Raw genomic sequence first — 18,681 nt, forward strand, 5'->3', positions numbered from 1 at the left:
ACATGGTATATGTCACATGGGTTGGTCACATGGTGACCCCGCCCCCTTACGATGTCATAGTCCCCATGTGACATCAACCCATGTGACCAACCCATGTGACATATACCATGTGACACCGCCCCATTGTCACTATATAAGTGGCAGCGGAGCGTGTCCCTGGCATTCCGGCCGGAGAGATCGTCGAGTCAACATCTCCTGGGGAAGAAGAAGAAGAACAAGAAGAAGAACAAGAACGGAAGGCGGCGGTGGCGGCGGCGACGACGACAGCGGCGACAGAAGACCGGGCCACCGCCTGTAAAAGAGCTACAAGAAGGCGCGGTGGCCCGGCAGAAGAACCGAAGAGGGGGACAAGACCCCCGAAGTCGGGAGAAGAGGCCGGCGGCGGGGAGGAAGAAAGCCGGACTCCTCCGCTAGTAAAAGAGCTACACACAGATAGCGGAGGAGTCCGGCGAGAAGACCCCCGAAGACGGAAGACCCCCGGAGCTGTGCAATAAAATATTTTTTCCCCTGTGTTGTGTTTTTTTTTGTACTTTATTTCACAGGTGAATGGGTAGGGGTACATTGTACCCCATACTCATTCACATAGGGTGGGGGGCCGGTATCCGGGGGCCCCCTTCTTAAAGGGGGCTCCCGGATTCCGATAAGCCCCCCGCCCGCAGACCCCGACAACCAACGGCCAGGGTTGTCGGGAAGAGGCCCTTGTCCTCATCAACATGGGGACAAGGTGCTTTGGGGTGGGGGGGCCGCGCGGCCCCCCCTTCCCCAAGGCACCCCCCCATGTTGAGGGCACGCGGCCTGGTACGGCTCAGGAGGGGGGGCGCGCTCGCTCGCCCCCCTTTCCTGGCCGGCCGGGTAGCGTGCTCGGACAAGGGTCTGGTGTGGACTTTGGGGGAACCCCCACGCCGATTTTTTTCGGCGTTGGGGTTCCCCTTTAAGCCCATTCCAGGCGGCGGAGCCCGCGACGTCTCCTTCGCGGGCCCCGCCTACCTGTACATGCGCTCGAAATGGGCGGATTTGCCTCCTCCTTACGTGGGCGAGTCCGTTCATTTCAAAAGTTGAGCAAACTGTTTGCCCAACCTTGTTCGTCAAACAGTCCGCTCGTGTGTGGGCAAGTCCGCTCATGCAAATTTTGAGCGGACTGTTTGCCAAACTGTTTGACGAACAAGGTTGGGCAAACAGTCCGCGCGTGTGTACGCGGCCTGACAGTTTTGACAAAAAAAAAATATTATTTTACTTTCTGCTATAAAACACATCCAATAAAAAAATGTAAAACAATCTAATGTCTTCATCAATTTAGACCAATATGTATTCTGCTACATATTTTTGGTAAAAAAAAATCCCAATAAGCGTATATTGTAAAGGTTATAGCGTCTACAATTTATAGGATACATTTATGGAATATGTTTATTTTTGATTTTTTTTACTAGTAATGGTGGCAATCAGCAACTTATAGCTGGACTGCGACATTGGGGCGGACAAATCAGGCACTAAGTGACACTTTTTTGGGGACCAGTGACACTAATACAGTGATTAGTGCTAAAAATATGCACTGTCACTGTACTAATGACACTGGCTGGGAAGGAGTTTACATCAGGGGTTATCAAAGGGTTAACTGTGTTCCTAGGGAGTTCTTGCTAACTGTGGGGGAGGTGCTTGTCCTGTGAGAAGGCATAGATCCATGTTCCTGCTTAGCAGAAACATAGAATCACTACCTTCCCTACTGACAGAACGGTGATCTGCCTTGTTTACATGGCTCCCAAGAGAGGCTGTTTTGCCTCTCTCACGGACGAGGGGTGGGTGGTGGGGTTTTTTTTGCAAACAACCATCCCCCGGATCGATCGCCATTACCCCCGGCTCCCCGCTGTCAGTCATTAAGTCACCGATGTTGGAAGGCAACATGGTTTAATATCATATTTCTGGTATTTCATTCCCTGGTTGATACAGGCAGATGGCCCCAAGTTTGAATGTAACCAGAGCCTTGTAGCATATCAGAATCTGCATCTGAATGCTTGGCTCCGGACCGTCTGTTGTTGATAATACACTGCAAAGACAGCCATGGCTGCCAAGATGATTCATGATGGTGAGTGACAAAGATCAAAGGATCAACAGGCACCTAAAGATGATACATGGACAATGCTGCCCCTAGAGGCCAATACAGCAGGACGGACAGTAATGTGAGATATTAAAAGGACTACCTCTTGGCAATATACCACTGGACAGGAGGCTAGTGGGGGTGGTTACGAATGGGTCTGAATGAATGTGTAAAAAGGGCACACAGGAGGGAATTCATCCCTTTCTGCTCTTGGCTCGTGCCTGAGCTACATGGCTATCTCTTTTTACCATCTGAGCCTAGCCGATGATACAAAACCCTGAAGAAAGCACTGTGATAAGATATTCTTGTATTATATGTTCTGTTGGTATATGTTTTGCAATATCTTTCTTTAGTATTTTCATGCTAGCGTTTCCTGTTTGCTTGGGAAATAAACAAGACTTTTTTTTATTAAGCTGTGTGCTTGGTTTCATAGCTAACCTTATATTATAGTGATATCAACAGTAGCATGTGATCAGAGTTTTAATAGACTAGCTAACTAGAGGAAAAGACAAGTAAATATATAGGTGCAATAAATAGAGGGGATCCATAACCACTCTCAAATAATATTTATTGTACTGATTACTTCAGTTAGTGTCGGTCTGACTCCCACTTACCCCATCTAGGTTGTGGCTTCCATCAGGTCTCCCTCTCCTCTGTATCACGGCGGGTACCACCATGAGTCTTCTTCCTCCTCCTCCCAGGCATCCAAACTGATTGCCTTTTATTTCAGCCAATTGGGTGACAGGTCTCAGGACCCACTTCCTGATTGGCCTGGAGAAGGATCAGTGTTTCAATAGCGAATATTCATTCACTATTGTAACACATCTGGGTGTGCTCGATTTTCAGTGCTCTGCACCTCGAGCCCACCCTATTTTGAAGCCTATTAGAGCCTCTGGCTCTAATCACGTGCTTCAAAAAAAACACGGATGCATAGATGGGGGGGGGGGCGGCATCCATACGCCCTTAGTGGATGGGTCACCCCTGCTGGACCCTCTGATTGGTTTCCAATCACAGCGGAAGTCCAATCACAACAGGAGCGGGTCACCAACGGCGCGCATGCACGCCCCCAGACCCAGAAGTGCAAAATCACGCCAGGTGCGTGATTTTGCATAGGAAGGCTGCCTTTGCCGCCGTATATGTATTGTATATGGTCGGCAAGTGGTTAAAGAGTATAATTGTTTTAGCTGTGCTCTTGCAGCCTTGAATAAAACTGGCATGAAGCAATACAGACTATTTTTGTTTTAGAATATGCATCTTGAAATCCGTAAAGAAGTGGTAAAAAAAAATTTTTTTTACTAAATAAAGGAAGAGTTACTCCTTTCAGGGGAACACATTTTTTTCCTCAGGCAAGGTGCTGCATGCTTTGTGACCATAATATTTTACACAGAACTTCTTACAAAGAATATTATTTCCCAGTTGACTTGTTGAAAGAAAAAGATAAAAGCCCAGACTATGATTTAATTTGGGTAGAGGTCTGGAAGGGCCCCTAGCTTTGTGCACAGCAGGTGGTGTTTCGTGACTTCCACTTAATGAACCATCCCATCCATTGTCATACGGACACAGTTTGGATATTAGTCTCTGCCACTCAAATCTACAATGTTGAGTTTATATTATTAGGGAAATTTATTTCACTGCCAGTCACTAATCATCTCAAATCTGTTGTGTTCTCTTCTCTGCCTTCATTTGTCTACTTCAGTTTAAGGTAAATGAATTATGACAAATAAAGGGTTGGTGGAAAACCGTTTTGGCTTTGGTGTTATTATTATTAAAATAATTAGTATTATTATTTGCATTGCCTTGATTTATTTAGGTATTCACTTTTGGTAAATTTAAGGTACACTTCAGCCAACACTAAAGGGAAAAATATAAAGAGGGCACATCTTACTTGGGGTATATTTAATGTTTTATTTTATTGCTGGGTTGAACAAATCCACCCATTTCCTTCTGTCTGTAATCAGGTGATGCTGGAAAACATCTGCTGATGGTTTCAGAATCCACCTGCCGGTGATCCTGGAACACCCCTGCTGGTGATAATTGAGCGCATCGGCTAATGATCCTGGAATCCTACAACCGGGTATTAATAATCCCAGAACACAAATGTTGGTTATAATGCAATACACCTACTGATGATACTGTATCCTACTGTTGATTAAGCTGGAACATTGCTGAAGATCCTGGGACACATCTACTGGGGATGCTGGAACCCAGCTGCTAGTTATGCTAGAACACACCTACTGATGATGGCAGAGTATCAGGATATCAAAATACATCTGCCCTGGTCTTCTGATCACTCCATAGCTCACAAAGCATACCACTGATTTATAATAGTGCTACCTTGCTTATAAAAATGTTGTGTTTGTCACCTTATTTAATTTTACCTACTTTGAGTCTGACAATTCAGCTTGAGAGTCAGGGCTCAGTGATCACCTGACTTTTGCCAGCCATGTCTTAGAGAATACTGTTGAAAGCCAGGCTATATTTTTCTAATAATTTGCAGCTAAAATGTTTTACAAGGTCATGCTCAGCATGGATGATAGCATGGGTAATGACAGGTACTCTTTTGAAAAGGATGAGAAATTGCTGCGCTAAACCACTTAAATTAAAGCTGCTAACACTAAAACCAACAAAGTCCAGGCAAATGAAATATACAAAAGTGTAGCGCTAAGAAAGACAGTATAGGTGTGTGAAAATAAATGGTGGTTGAAAGTGCTGAAAACACAAATCAATAAACAAAACAATAATGCATAATAGCTATGACATATAAAAGTCCAGTCACTGAGTGAAGAAATGTGAGAAAATTTCATAGGGCATATGTCCGATGAGAAGACTGTTGTTAATTCCTCAATAACAAGTATTGGAATGGTGCAAACAAAGAAGTGCTGTAAAGCACATTCAAAACGGGATAGGCATTCGTCTGAAAATTGTAGATAAATACTACGACAGTGGGTCAATCAGCCTTGTATTGGCCAAGGGCCAGATGGTCGTCGGAGGAACCAACTCTGATGTAGATAAAACCTTTGGAGGAATCACTCTAAATGTAGACGTTCAATCAGTCAGCAGGAGCGAATCCCGGTAAGGCACAACCAGATATCCAGAGCTCAAAAGAATCATCTAAGCAGATGTTTGTTGGATCTCAAATGTAAACACCAGAAACTGGTGACAAAATGGTACATTATCGCAATGGAAACATAATGTGAAAAAAGGAAAAAAGGCTCCATATGGTGCAGGTCATAAAATTAAAGATGTTTAATCTTAGTAAAAATATACAAACATCTACTGCAGATGACTGCTAAAATGTGATCACGGACAAAGTAAAAAGTCAAAGCAATGTGGGTAATGAGCCCGACACGGTTCGACCTAATGGCCTTCAACTGGGGCATACCTCTGCTCCCCCACATTGCTCATATATATAACATAGTTCATAAGCCATTGAGGAGGGGAGCAGACTTCCCCCAGAAAGGAGGGTCGTCACAATGAGTTCCACGCCTCATTGTGAAGGCCTGCATATGTAAACACTATACTAATACTATACTATACTTGTGAAGGCCTGCATATGTAAACGCTATAATAATTTCCACTGGCTAGTAGATGCCGTGATGTGAAAATCCGAAACTCAAGGCTAATGACATGAGTCCCATGCCTCCCTTTTGAGTTCCCACCAAAATCATCAACAACTGTGACACATGACCAACAACACATGACTCACCGTTGGTCATGTGAACTCCGTACTCATCATCGCGTAATTACGTCACGCAGCGTCAGACTCTTTACTGAGAGAGCCAAGGCCTATTAGACCCCAGATCTCTCCTCTGCCCTCAAAAGAATCTGATTAAACTGAGATCGGTTTTACCAGATGCTTTAAAAGTGTGTAATGGCTTGTAAACAACAAATCGCAACCCGGAAGTGATAAAATTCTTCCAGTTTCATATATCCATTTCACCACACTATAGAAATGAATGGGGGATGAAAGTTCCTCCTTCACCTATATGGTGGGCTGACCCGACCACCCAATTAAGTCCCATTCTCTGTGGTGGAACGGGATACCTCAGGAAGGTGGAGGGCAACAGCGGGAGGGGGGACCCACTTCCATCCCCATAAAAGTGAGTGGGCTTCTGTATAGGCATTTGGATCACTTTTACATCATAGAGCACTGCTTGATCTAAAAAAAAATATACCAGGGTTGTGGCTGCAGCTGCAGCCATGAGTCTGGTAGGACCACTAAAACCCAAGGATGCACTGTGGAAGTGGTTAAAGTCCAACTTGGTGTGAAGCAGGGTTAGACCATCAGTTTGAATTTAGGATGAGCTCATCTCTAAAGATATGCCTATTAAAGACAAGTAGGGGACAAAGAACCAGTCAGTAGCATTGCCTGTGGTCTCCCTGCAGTTGATCTTTCCCTCTACAACTGACTTACCATGTCTTGTTCTGCATGATTTCTCTGTGAAGAGACTGCACTTTTGGTAGAGGCAGAGCTTTGCTTCCTCGTGTCAGAGTTGACACACCCTCCAGTTACTGGTAATATGATGGCTGGTAGGGTAATAATCAAGATGCAGCAAAAGAGGTGGGGGGAAACTCAGGTCTACAGAAGGAATGAAGCAGAAACAGAGACAAACTTGCAGTGCAGGTTCTCAGGTACAGCTTCCTCTCCAGCAAGGAAAACCGTGAGCAGCACAGTAGTAAAATCACCAAATCTCACTGCAAATCAGTCAGAGGTAGCAGTACCTTAGATGGTTTTACACTGCAGATATACAGCAAGGAGACTGTAGGCACAATACATGAATGGTTATTTCTAGGAAGACATTAAAGCAGAACTTCACTCTCTTGATCAACATTAACTATTTTAATCCTTAAGCTGCTAGCATTAGTAAATAGAAGGGAAAGTGCATTTTATTTACTCGTGTAGCGCCGGCTCCTGAAGAGCACGCGCTATGTGTTTTTGAAATTTAAAATTACACCTAAACTGCAGTTTGGTTTGGATATAATTATTCCAAATTTTGACCTCCGCATCAGTCTGACTGGACTATAGGATGTTCGGCCTGGCCATAGGGGGCGCTGTCACTTCTGGCAGGCATGGAAACACAGTCTGGTTGGGTGCTTTAAGGTTACTTTCTTTCGGAGTCAGCCCAGTGGGAGTGTCACTCTTGCTGTGCTTTCTGGGAGAGGATACTTAAGATGCAGATGTCATGTGTTTCAGGGTTCCGGTCCAGAAGTATGTTCTGACTCCATGGACCTGGTCCTCCTGACCAGCCCCCAGGATGCCTGCCTATGGCCTGGGGTGCGGATCCACCCGACTTTGCGTCTCGGGGCTGGCTAGCCCAAGGCAAGGAAACTAAGACAAGGATTCAGAGGTGGTCCGGTGCTGTCTCAGGTTGTGGAGAGGCCCAGAAACTTTGTAGGTATCCAGGGGAAGACTCTTCAGAAGAAGGCCACACAAGGGTTGGCTTCTTAGAAAGAGCCTGGTGAAGCTGAAGGACCTAAGCGAATCCAATCACGTGCGGTCCAATCACCGGCTGCAAGATACTGCAGGAGTGTTCTACAAGTTTTCTAGTTTCCTGTTCATGTTCTATAACAAAGTCTGTGGCAGAGACTTATTCCTACATGTTCTACAACAAAGTCTGTGGCAGAGACTTGTTCCTGACTCAAGCACCCTGTTGGCTGCTAGGCCTGGTGAGAGAAGGACTATCCAACTAGGGTGAGGATCCAGCTGTGAATGGCTATTCTCTGGATTTTATTCAAAGAAAGTTCTTATGTACTGACTTTGACACTAATGCGGCGTATACAAGATCAGACTATCCGAACGAGCGGACCTGCCCACACACAACCAGACTTTTCCGGCGGACTAGGTCTGGTGGACAATCCACCAGAGTATAGCGGGAGTCTGCCGGACTTTTGAAATGAACAGACTTGCCCACACACAGAGAAAAGTCCGTTCATTTTGAACGCAGCTCCAGGTAGACGGGACTAGCACAGGAAGTCAATGTCACCACCTCCATCTGTGAAATTGACACGTCGCTAGCCCCGTCACCTGGTATGGACTTAAAGGGGAAGCCCTACGCCGAAAAAACGCTGTGGGGGCCTCCCCAAAGTCCATATCAGACCCTTATCTGAGCACGCAGCCTGGCCGGTCAGGAAAGGGGGTGGGGACGAGTGAGCGCCCCCCTCCTGAGCTGTACCAGGCCGCGTGCCTTCAACATGGGGGGTGCTTTGGGGAAGGGGGGCCCCGCGGCCCCCCCACCCCAAAGCACCTTGTCCCCGTGTTGATGAGCACAAGGGCCTCTTCCCGACAACCCTGGCCATTGGTTGTCATGGTCTGTGGGCGGGGGGTTTATCGGAATCCGGCCTCCCACCCTATGTGAATGAGTATGGGGTACAATGTACTCCTACCCATTCACCTGGGGAAAAAAGTGTAAATAAAAAAACATAACACAAGTTTTTAAATTAATTTATTGGACAGCTCCGGTGGTCTTCTCTTCTTCCGTCTTGGGGGGTCTTCTCGCCAGACTCCTCTGCAATCTTCTGCTAGCTCTTTTACTAGCGGAGGAGCCCGGCTTTCTTCCGACTTTGGGGTCTTGTCCCACTCTTCAGAGGTCTTGTCCCCCTCTTCAGAGGTCTTGTCCCCCTCTTTGGTTCTTCTGCTGGGCCTCAGCTATCTTCTGCTAGCTCTTTTACTAGCGTTGGTCCGGTCTTCTGTTGCCACCTCCGCCTTCTTCTCTTTTTCTTCTCCCTTGCAATGTTGACACAATGCTCTCTCTGGCCGCAATGGCAGGGACGCGTTGGGCAGCGACTTATATAGGGACAAGGGGCGGGGTCACCGGCTAATATCACATGGTGACCTCGCCCCCTTATGATGTCACAGTCCCAGCATTCTCTGGGACTGTGACATCATAAGGGGACAGGGTCACCATGCGACATCACCCAGTGACTCCGCCCATTGTCCTTATATAAATCGCCGCACAACACTTCCCAGAGGTTGCGGCCAGAGAGAGCATAGTGTCAACATTGCAAGGAAGAAGAGAAGAAGCGTAGAAGAGAAGAAGAACAGAAGGCGGCCACGACATCGACGGTGGCGACGGTGGCGATGGCGACAGCAACAGAAGACCGAGCCAATGCTAGTAAAAGAGCTGGAAGAAGAAAGTGGAGGCCTGGCAGAAGAACCGAAGAGGGGGACAAGACTCCCGAAGAGCGGGACAAGACCCCGAAGTCAGAAGAAGACCCCCGGACGGCGGCGGCAACGACGAAGAAGAAATCCTGGCTCCTCCACTAGTAAAAGAGCTAGCAGAAGTCCGGCGAGAAGACCCCCCAAGACAGAAGACCACCGGAGCTGTCTAATAAATTATTTTAAAAACTTGTGGTGTTTTTTTATTTAAACTTTTTTCACCAGGTGGATGGGTAGGGGTACATTGTACCCCATACTCATTCACATAGGGTGGGGGGCAGTGATCTGGGGACCCCCTTATTAAAGGGGGCTCCTGGATTCCGATAAGCCCCCTGCCCACAGACCCCGACAACCAATGGCCGGGGTTGTCGGGAAGAGGCCCTTGTCCTCATCAACATGGGGACAAGGTGCTATGGGGTGGGGGGCCGCAGGGCCCTCCCTCCCCAAAGCACCCCCCCATGTTGAGGGCACGCAGCCTGGTACGGCTCAGGAGGGGGGGTGCTTGCTCGTCCCCACCCCCTTTCCTGACCGGCCAGGCTGCGTGCTCGGATAAGGGTCTGATATGGACCTTGGGGGGGACCCCCACGCCATTTTTTTGGTGTAGGGCTTCCCCTTTAAGTCCATACCAGGTGACGGAGCTAGCGACGTGTCAATCTCCCCGATGGAGGCAGAGACATTGACTTCCTGTGCTAGTCCCGTCTACCTGGAGCTGCGTTCAAAATAAACTGACTTTTCTCTGTGTGTGGGCAGGTCCGTTCATTTCAAAAGTCTGGCGGACTAGCACCCACACGGGTGGAGTCCGGCGAACATTTTGAATCAAAACTTCTTTCTAAGTCCGGACTTTTGGGAAAAAATCGTGAGTACCTGGACTTTTCACCTAACCCTCTCATTCTATACTGAGAGACTGTTGTTAACTACGTTTTTGTAAATAAAAATCCCTTTAAGCGGATCTGTCATCAGTCTCTATAGTTTATGGGCCATCTACCATGGGAAACCCCTAGATGCAAATCGAGGTAAAAAAGGTAACGGTAAGCCCATTAAAACCAGCCGCTCCTTTTTTTAAATTTCTTCAGTTACTTCCCGTTTTCCAGGCCAAAGCAAATGATGGTTTCCAGGCCGAAGCAAATGATGTCATACATCCCAGGAGTTTTCAGAAGAGGAGGGGTTTCTTCAGCTAAGCAAACCCTCCAGCCAGCATACCTGAGCTAAGGGCCGATGAATTCCAGGAAGTATATGTCAATTGAATCACCTGCCCTTACTCAAGATGGCCATGACCAGAAATGCTAGGGGGATGCTTTTCCAAAGTGATTTCTCAGCAAAATAAAGCATGAAAACATTGATGGATGGGTGAGTTTGCTATGAATATTAAACATGAAGTAAATTGTGTTCTGGTTTGTGGTGCTCACATGCAGTGTAATTCCACATGCACCATTCACATTTCTAGATGTTCAACAGCTCTTGAATGGCCATTTACCATACACTAACTTTATCAGATGATTATTAGCCCAATGTAAGGCCAAAAATGGAGCTTATATAGGACTTTCCACTCTGGGCCCTGGTAAATGAATGGGTGGGGGCACACAGGGAATATATTAGCAGACTACAAAGAGAACTTTACTCTGAATGAACAATTTGAAAGTTTCACTTTAATGTTGCCTGTATCCGATCGGGGGTCTCTCTTCGGGAGAGCCCTCACCAAGTACTTGGTGGAACCGACTTCAGAAGGACCCCTAGCGGGGTCCGCCTGGCTTTGGCTTCGGCCTAGGTGAACCAGAGTACCTTGCCCCTGTCAGGGGAATTGCATGGGTGGTTTAGGGGTTGAAGCCTTTCCTCTACAGAGGTCGGTCCATTGCTGTCCTCACATGCACCTTTTTCATGTCCTGCGACTTCACAGTTAAAGAGGAAGTAAACTCTCCCACTCTGATGCTTCTTTTCATTTAGTACATTATAATAAGTAATTATTAAACTATAGCCACTGTAATCCAGCCCAAATTGCATATTACTTATTGTTTAAAGAAACTTTAAAAAACTTGTTTCCAGGGGTAAGGCAACGCCATCTTAAGTATTGTTTTCTGAGTCCACAGTAGAGTGTATTTCTGCCCTTACATTGAGCATTTCCTGTATTGTTAACCAAGCCTCCCTCTCAATCCAACATTTCTATGGCAACCCTGCTTCCCTGTTCAGTCCTATGTGAGTCCTATCAGCTTCAGCTGATAAGACTGCAGTAATGCTGTCCCATGCCCTGCTTTACACTGCATGTGATGTCACATGGTGTGTAGGAGGAAGCTCTGAATGATTATGCGGCCTCCTGGGATTTCAGTGGTGTGCCATAGGAAGTCCTGATAACAGATAGATAAGCACATAGAGAGTGTGCCGTAAATCAGGGGAGATCTGGGCATGCTCAGTGACATCATTCTAAAGAACAAAAAGGATTACAACAATACTAAGCAAGTAAGGAGATATCTACAAGCAGTGTTCATTAGGGTTTTTTATGCTTATTTACACTGGACAAAGTTGTGGGGGAGGGTTTACAACCACTTTAACATTTTTTGTTCGCACCATGGAGCACCAAAAAAAAATAATAATCACTTTTGCTGCAGACTTGAAATGTAAACTTAAAAGAAAAAAAAAGTGACGTCCAAAAAACCCATGTAGGAGTGTAGCTGTATGGATGCCTGCAAGAATAAAAAGTTGGATGTAGAAAAAAGATGCATCTTTGCTAACGCCGAGTATGTTTTCATGCTCATGTATGCACAAAGAGTCTGGTATCATAAATATTAATGAGAACTCCTTTAATTTTTTTTTTCTATTTTTTTTTGAGTTTATGCTTCAATTACAGGACGGAAGATATAGAATCGATTATACAGACATATGGAAATATAGATTATACAGAAATTTATGGCTCTCGAATCCCATTAGTATTTTAAGTACCAAAGTAGAGTTGCCAGCTTATGTAATATTTACAAAAAAATATATAACATAGTTTGAGGTTTAAAAAGCTGAATAAAAATTATAACGTTTGCAATAAATTTCTTCATTAAAAAAATAGCTTTTTATAGGATTGTAAAATTTTTATCTGATATGCTGATATTTTTTTCTTTTTTTTTAATCACTCCTCTGACACATTTATTAACCTAAAAAAAAACAACTTGCTGAATAATTAGAATTATATCATTAAGAGTACTTTGAAAATCATTTCCTGAAAAACTGTTTTAACATTCAGCTTTACATGGACTTAGGGATGCACACCCAAAATGGGATTATACAACCAGGGTGAAGGATACTGGATGTAAAAGTTACACTAAACTCTGACTTTCTTTATCTTCAGTGTAGTTTCACCCTTTACAACAACCCATTCGTTGTAAAATAGAAATGAAAGGCAAAACATTTGTGTATAGATATAAAAAAAAACATTATAAATACCTTTTTCCCTTTTTTTTGTAAGTGATCACATTCCCTCTGTTCTCAGATGCATAATAAGAGAGGGAGGAGGAGTAGCAGCAGAACACTGAGCTTCCCAGCGAATGGCTGTGCAGCAGGGGTGTGTCAGGACAGGTCTGATCATTGGAGGAGAGTACCTTGAGTTCCCAGGATAGCTAAATAACTGACCATGTTGTGCTCTCCTGCTTAGTGTGGTCAATTTTTTAATAGGAAAGCAGAGGGACTGGCACTTACTTTCTCATACAAGTACAAAGCACAGCAGACATATATCAGGAATATGAAATGTTGGGGTAACAAACAATTTAAAGTGTAAGTTCACCTTTACAGAAAATCTGTAAGGTGAACTTACATTGGACCCCCTCCCTGTCACACCCGGTCCCGCTGTACCTGCAGCCAGCGATCTCCCGTACAGACACATTGTATTGCCGCTTTACCATTCCGGGGATTTGAAATCCCCGTGGCTTTCTCTCCTTTCTCTCCTCTTCTGCAGCACTGACAGAATGGGCTATGCAGGTTCTGTGTAGAGAACATGTGACGGCGCTGACCAATCAGAATGCCTCTTATCCATACCTCTTTGCGTACATTTAGGAGATTAAGCCGTGGGGGATTTCTGATCTCCGGACCGGTAAAGCGGTGATGCGATGTGCTAGTGCAAGAGACCGCAGGTACAGCGGGACCCTGTGTGATGGGGAGGGGGCCTAGTGTAAGTTCACCTTAATGATTTTTCTGTAAAGCATATTCGTTTTCTGTATATCCTTAAAAGTGGTTGTAAATCATTACATATACCCAGACAAGTGACTGGCCTTAGGTAATACACAGAGATGAAACAAATCCCCCTACATAAGTTGTACATGTTTATCTGCTGCACTCTCTTCTCTGTAGCCTTCTAAAGCACACATTTTAAACAGCACTTCTAAACTCCAGAAGTCAAGGAGCGGGGATCTGATGTCCTCACACTACAAAGCTGGAAGCTGACTGTAATTTGAGTCTTGAGTGGAGGGAATGGACACACCTTCCTCTACATAATCTCATAGGGACACATGCACATCTGAAGCTGTCCATCACCATCTATGTTCTGGAGGGTCTTCTTGAAAAAAATTGGAGACATGATCAATTCATTCTTCCTTAACCACTTGCCACCCACCCACCGTCAAAGTGTCAGAGTGCATGGCAAGGAGAGCCAATCAGCCTCGCAGGGGGACATCTACATGTGTAATCAGGACACTGATCATCAGTGCCCTGATTACAATATAGTGCCAGAAGTGCCAGCTTTCGGTGCCAACTAACCATTAGTGATGCCAGTCAGTTCTGGCTATCAGAGCTGCATATCAGTGCTGCCCATCAATGCCCATCACTCATGCCCATCAATGTCCATTATTGTTGCCCATCAGTGCCCATCAGTGCCCCTCAATGCCACGCATCAGTGCTCACCAGTGCCATCTATCAGTTCCCATCAGTGCCACCTATCAGAGCTCGCCAGTGCCACTTATCAGTGCCCATCAGTGCCACCTATCAGTGCTCATCAGTGCTGCCTATCAGTGCCCATAGGTGCAGTATATATTTTTTTTCTTCTTTTTTCCCCTTTACTTTTTTTACTTTAATCATTTTTTTATTTGTTTATAAAATAATATTACACAAATAGAATAACAATGGCAGAAAAAATAGCAAATATGAAAAAGTACATTCTTCTTAACATAAATGCTACAGTGTTCTAGGTTATACCAAGTAACAGTACCATTTCCTCAGCAACCCAAACCCACTCACCCTAGTCCTAGCCTCCCCCATCCCCGCACCATCTAAATATACTTATATCAACTAATTGTACATTTCAAAGACTGTCAAATGAGGAGAAAAAAAGGGAGAAAAAAGGGGGGAAGACGAGAACCTCAAAAAAGAAAGAAATAGGAATGCATCTCAATCCCATACCCCATCTCATCCAGCCAGGGTCGCCACATTCTAATACATTTCCCATAATTGCCCTGTCGAGTATACATCACTCTCTCATTCCCCACTACTAAGTTAACTGTCTCAACCCAACTCTGCACTATCGGGGGGGGGGGGGGGTATGTGCCAGCCATTTCTGTGTAATCATTTTTCTTGCCTGAAAAAGGCATCTCAAAACTGGCCTCAGAGTGTCTTTCGGGGCTCTACCCTTCTCCACACTTCCCAGTAGACAGATTTTAGCTGTTGGTTCCATTGTTGAATTAAAGATTTTATTTATACTGTCTACTACTTCTATCCAATACTTAAATAGCTTTGGCCATTTCCAAAGCATGTGGATGATGCACCACATCTAGGGCAATGGTAATTTTTAGACATGTGCAAAAGGAAAAAATCAGTTTAGTTTCGTTTCGTTTTAATTCGTTAATTAATTAATTTTGTTTAGTTATATTCGTTAAATTCGTTTTGGGATTTCGTTTAGTTTTCTACCGAATTTGAAAAATCGGTCACATTCAAAAATATTTCTACCAAATTCGAAAATATTTCTACCGGATTCAAAATGATTTCAACATGATTCGAAATTATTTCAACCGCATTCGAAACTATTTCAACCGGATTTGAAAATATTTTGCGACCCGAATTTAGGGCCATGTATCTTGGGGTCACTTGGTGCTAGAAACCCCAAATTTTCAGATGTTGTAGTGCTAGTTATATTGTGTTTGCATACCAAATTTGGTGTTTATAGCTATAAGTGACCCTGAGATATGTGGCCTCAAAATTGGGTCACAAAATTTAATTCTCTGCTGCAGAAAAGTGCTTGACATTTTGCGACCCGACTTTGGGGCCACGTATCTCGGGGTCACTTTGGCTAGAAACCCCAAATTTGGAGATGTTATAGTGCTAGGTCTACTGTGTTTTCATACCTAATTTGGGGTTTCTAGCTATAAGTGGCCCCGAGATATGTGGCCCCAAAGTCGGGTCGCAAAATGTCATTCTCTGCTGCAGAAAAGTACTTGGCATATTGCCCATATCTGGGGTCACTTGGTGGCAGGTGATGTGGCAAGTGGACAATCCACAACTTGGTCACGTGGCACTCGTGGCCGGTCACGTGGCACTCGTGGCAGGTCATGTGGCACTCGTGGCAGGTGTCGTGGCACTCGTGGCAGGTTTCGTGGCAAGTGGACAATAAACAACTTGTAGCAGGTGATGTGGCAAGTGGAAAATCCACAATTTGGTCACATGGCACTCGTGTCAGGTCACATGGCACTCATGGTCGGCCACGTGGCACTCGTGGCTGGCCACGTGTGCCACGTGACCTGACACGAGTGCCATGTGACCGGCCATGAGTGCCACGTGACCAAATTGTGGATTTTGCACTTGCCACATCTTTCGAAATTCACATTTAGTATATAATGATTTTGACTTTATTCTTTTATATTCTATTAAAATCTTTTCTATTAGACTAGAAAAACAATAGAACAGAATAGAATAAAATATATTCTATTCTGTTCTATTGTTTTTCTAGTCTATTCTCTATTTCTATTCTAATCTTTTCTATTCAAATTCGAATTCATTCTATACGAAATTCGAATGTTAGAAAGAAATATATATATATATATATATATATATATATATATATATATATATATATATATATATATATATATATATATATATATAATAAAACCATCATCTTCTGAAATTTCGAATTTAGTATATAATGATTTCGATTTTAATAGAAAAGATTTTAATAGAATATAAAAGAATAGACTAGAAAAACAATAGAACAGAACAGAATAAAATATAATATATTCTGTTCTGTTCTGTTCTGTTCTATCGTTTTTCTAGTCTATTTTCTATTTTATTATAATCTTTTCTATCCAAATTTAAAATTAATTAATTAAAAAATTTGAATTCATACTATTAGAAATTCAAATTTATTCTATTTGAAATTTGAATTTCAGAAGATGGTTGTATATTCTTTCTATTTTATTCTATTAAATTATATTTTTTTCTAATCTTTTCTATTTGAATTAGAAATTTTGGAAGATGGTTAGTTACTTATATACATATGTCACATGAACTTCTCATACTTGCAGTGTACCAGTGTAAAAACCAGTGTAAAAAAACACACACATCTTATTTCATTTATATTTATCACATCAATGAAGTTGTCAGCATGCCTGATTGAAGAAGTCGATCGCAAGGCAAGTACATATGCTGTATGTCATTGTCCATTTGCCATGTCACCTGCTACAAGTTGTGTATTGTCCACTTGCCATGACACCTGCCACGAGTGCCACGTGACCTTCCACGACTGCCACATGACCAAGTTGTGGATTGTCCACTTGCCACGTCACCTGCCACAAGTTGTGGGGTTCCTAGCACCAAGTGACCCCGAGATATGGACAATATGTCAAGCACTTTTCTGCAGCAGGGAATGACATTTTGCTACCCGACTTTGGGGCCACATATCTCGGGGTCACTTATAGCTAGAAACACCAAATTTGGATATGTTGTAGTGCTAGTTCTACTGTGTTTGCATACCAAGTTTCTAGCTACAAGTGGCCCTGAGATACGTGGCCCCAAATTCGGGTCGAAAAATGACATTTTTCTAATTTGATTCGAATTTCGTCCGAATTCGGTTGAATTCGTTAGCATTGTAATTCGGTCATTCGGATGCATCCGAATGTCCGAATAATGAAAATTCATCCAAATTTTGATTTGGAAAGAAACGAAATGCACATGTCTAGTCATTTTGTTTCCATCCAAAACTAAACATTCTTGCTGGAGTGTAGTATACCCTACATGCCTCTTTGCAGGATTTTCTTCCCAATCCTCTATTGTTATTGCCCCCAGGTCTCTTTCCCATTTCACTCTGCTCTTAGAAAGTCCCGTTCTGCTTATTGTTCCAGCTTCCAAGCTGGTATATATTTTAGAGATTAAGCCTTTAGATGTGTCTGAATTAATTATACTGGCCAAGATCGGGAGCTGAGTCCATTCAATTATTTGTGACCTAAACTGCATCTGAATCGCATGTCTAAGTTGTAAGTACTTATAAAAAGTGTTATTTGATATATTGAATGCTTGCTTTAAGTCTGAAAATGCTTTCAGGATACTGCCCTCATATAGCTGTCCTAAACGTCTAATACTCTGCCGCTCCCATTCTACCGATTTCTCTATATTGCTTAGTTCTGGCAGATTTCTGTTGTTCCATAAAGGGGCATATTCTGATACCCCCTTATACCCTAGCAATAGCTTCTCTGTCTGCCAGACTTTTTTAATCAATTTAAACGTCAGGCATCTGTAAGAGAATGCATCTGCCTCCAAGACCTCGAGTAAAGAGTTATGTACTGACCCCGTTAACATCAAGCTCCTATTAGGATTTCCACCCTCAGAACCTCCACAACCCCCTAAATGTTGGAGATGGGATGCAAGAAAGTATGACTTTGAAAGTGGAACTGCCATTCCCCCTTCTTTTGATGGTAGCTGCATAGTTTGTAAGCCAATCCTGGGCTGACCCTTTTTCCATATCAGGTCTCTAAACAGAGATTCTATTCATTTAATCCATTTATGGCCTATCCAAACTGGGGAGTTATGAAAAAGATATAGAATTTGAGGTAACCATATCATCTTTATTAAATTGCAGCGCCATGCTACTGACAGAGGGAGACAACACCAAATGTCTCCTTTTTGCTTCAATTTAAGCAACAATGGACTTAAATTATCCATAAGGTATTGGTCTAAATCCCTGCCAATCCAGATGCCCAAATACTTAATTTTTCCCACTATTTTTAGTTTGGGGATGTCTACACAGGTCTGGTTGCCAAGAGGGTCAACCGGCAGTTGTCCCAGTTGACAACCAGACCAGAGGCTCGTTCAAACTCTCCAACCATTTGTATCACAGTTTTCAGTGAGGACTGAACATCGCCCAGAAAAAAAAGGACGTCATCTGCAAACAGCGATATCCTATCCTCCTGCAACTGTCTCCGAAATCCTTGTACCTCTGTCATTTATCTAGTCCTTATTGCCAACCCCAATATCTGAGATT

The sequence above is a fragment of the Lithobates pipiens genome, unplaced genomic scaffold, assembly GCF_037356315.1.
Source record: "Lithobates pipiens isolate NorthernLeopardFrog02 unplaced genomic scaffold, aLitPip1_a1.2 Scaffold_13, whole genome shotgun sequence".
Classification (NCBI taxonomy): Eukaryota; Metazoa; Chordata; class Amphibia; order Anura; family Ranidae; genus Lithobates; species Lithobates pipiens.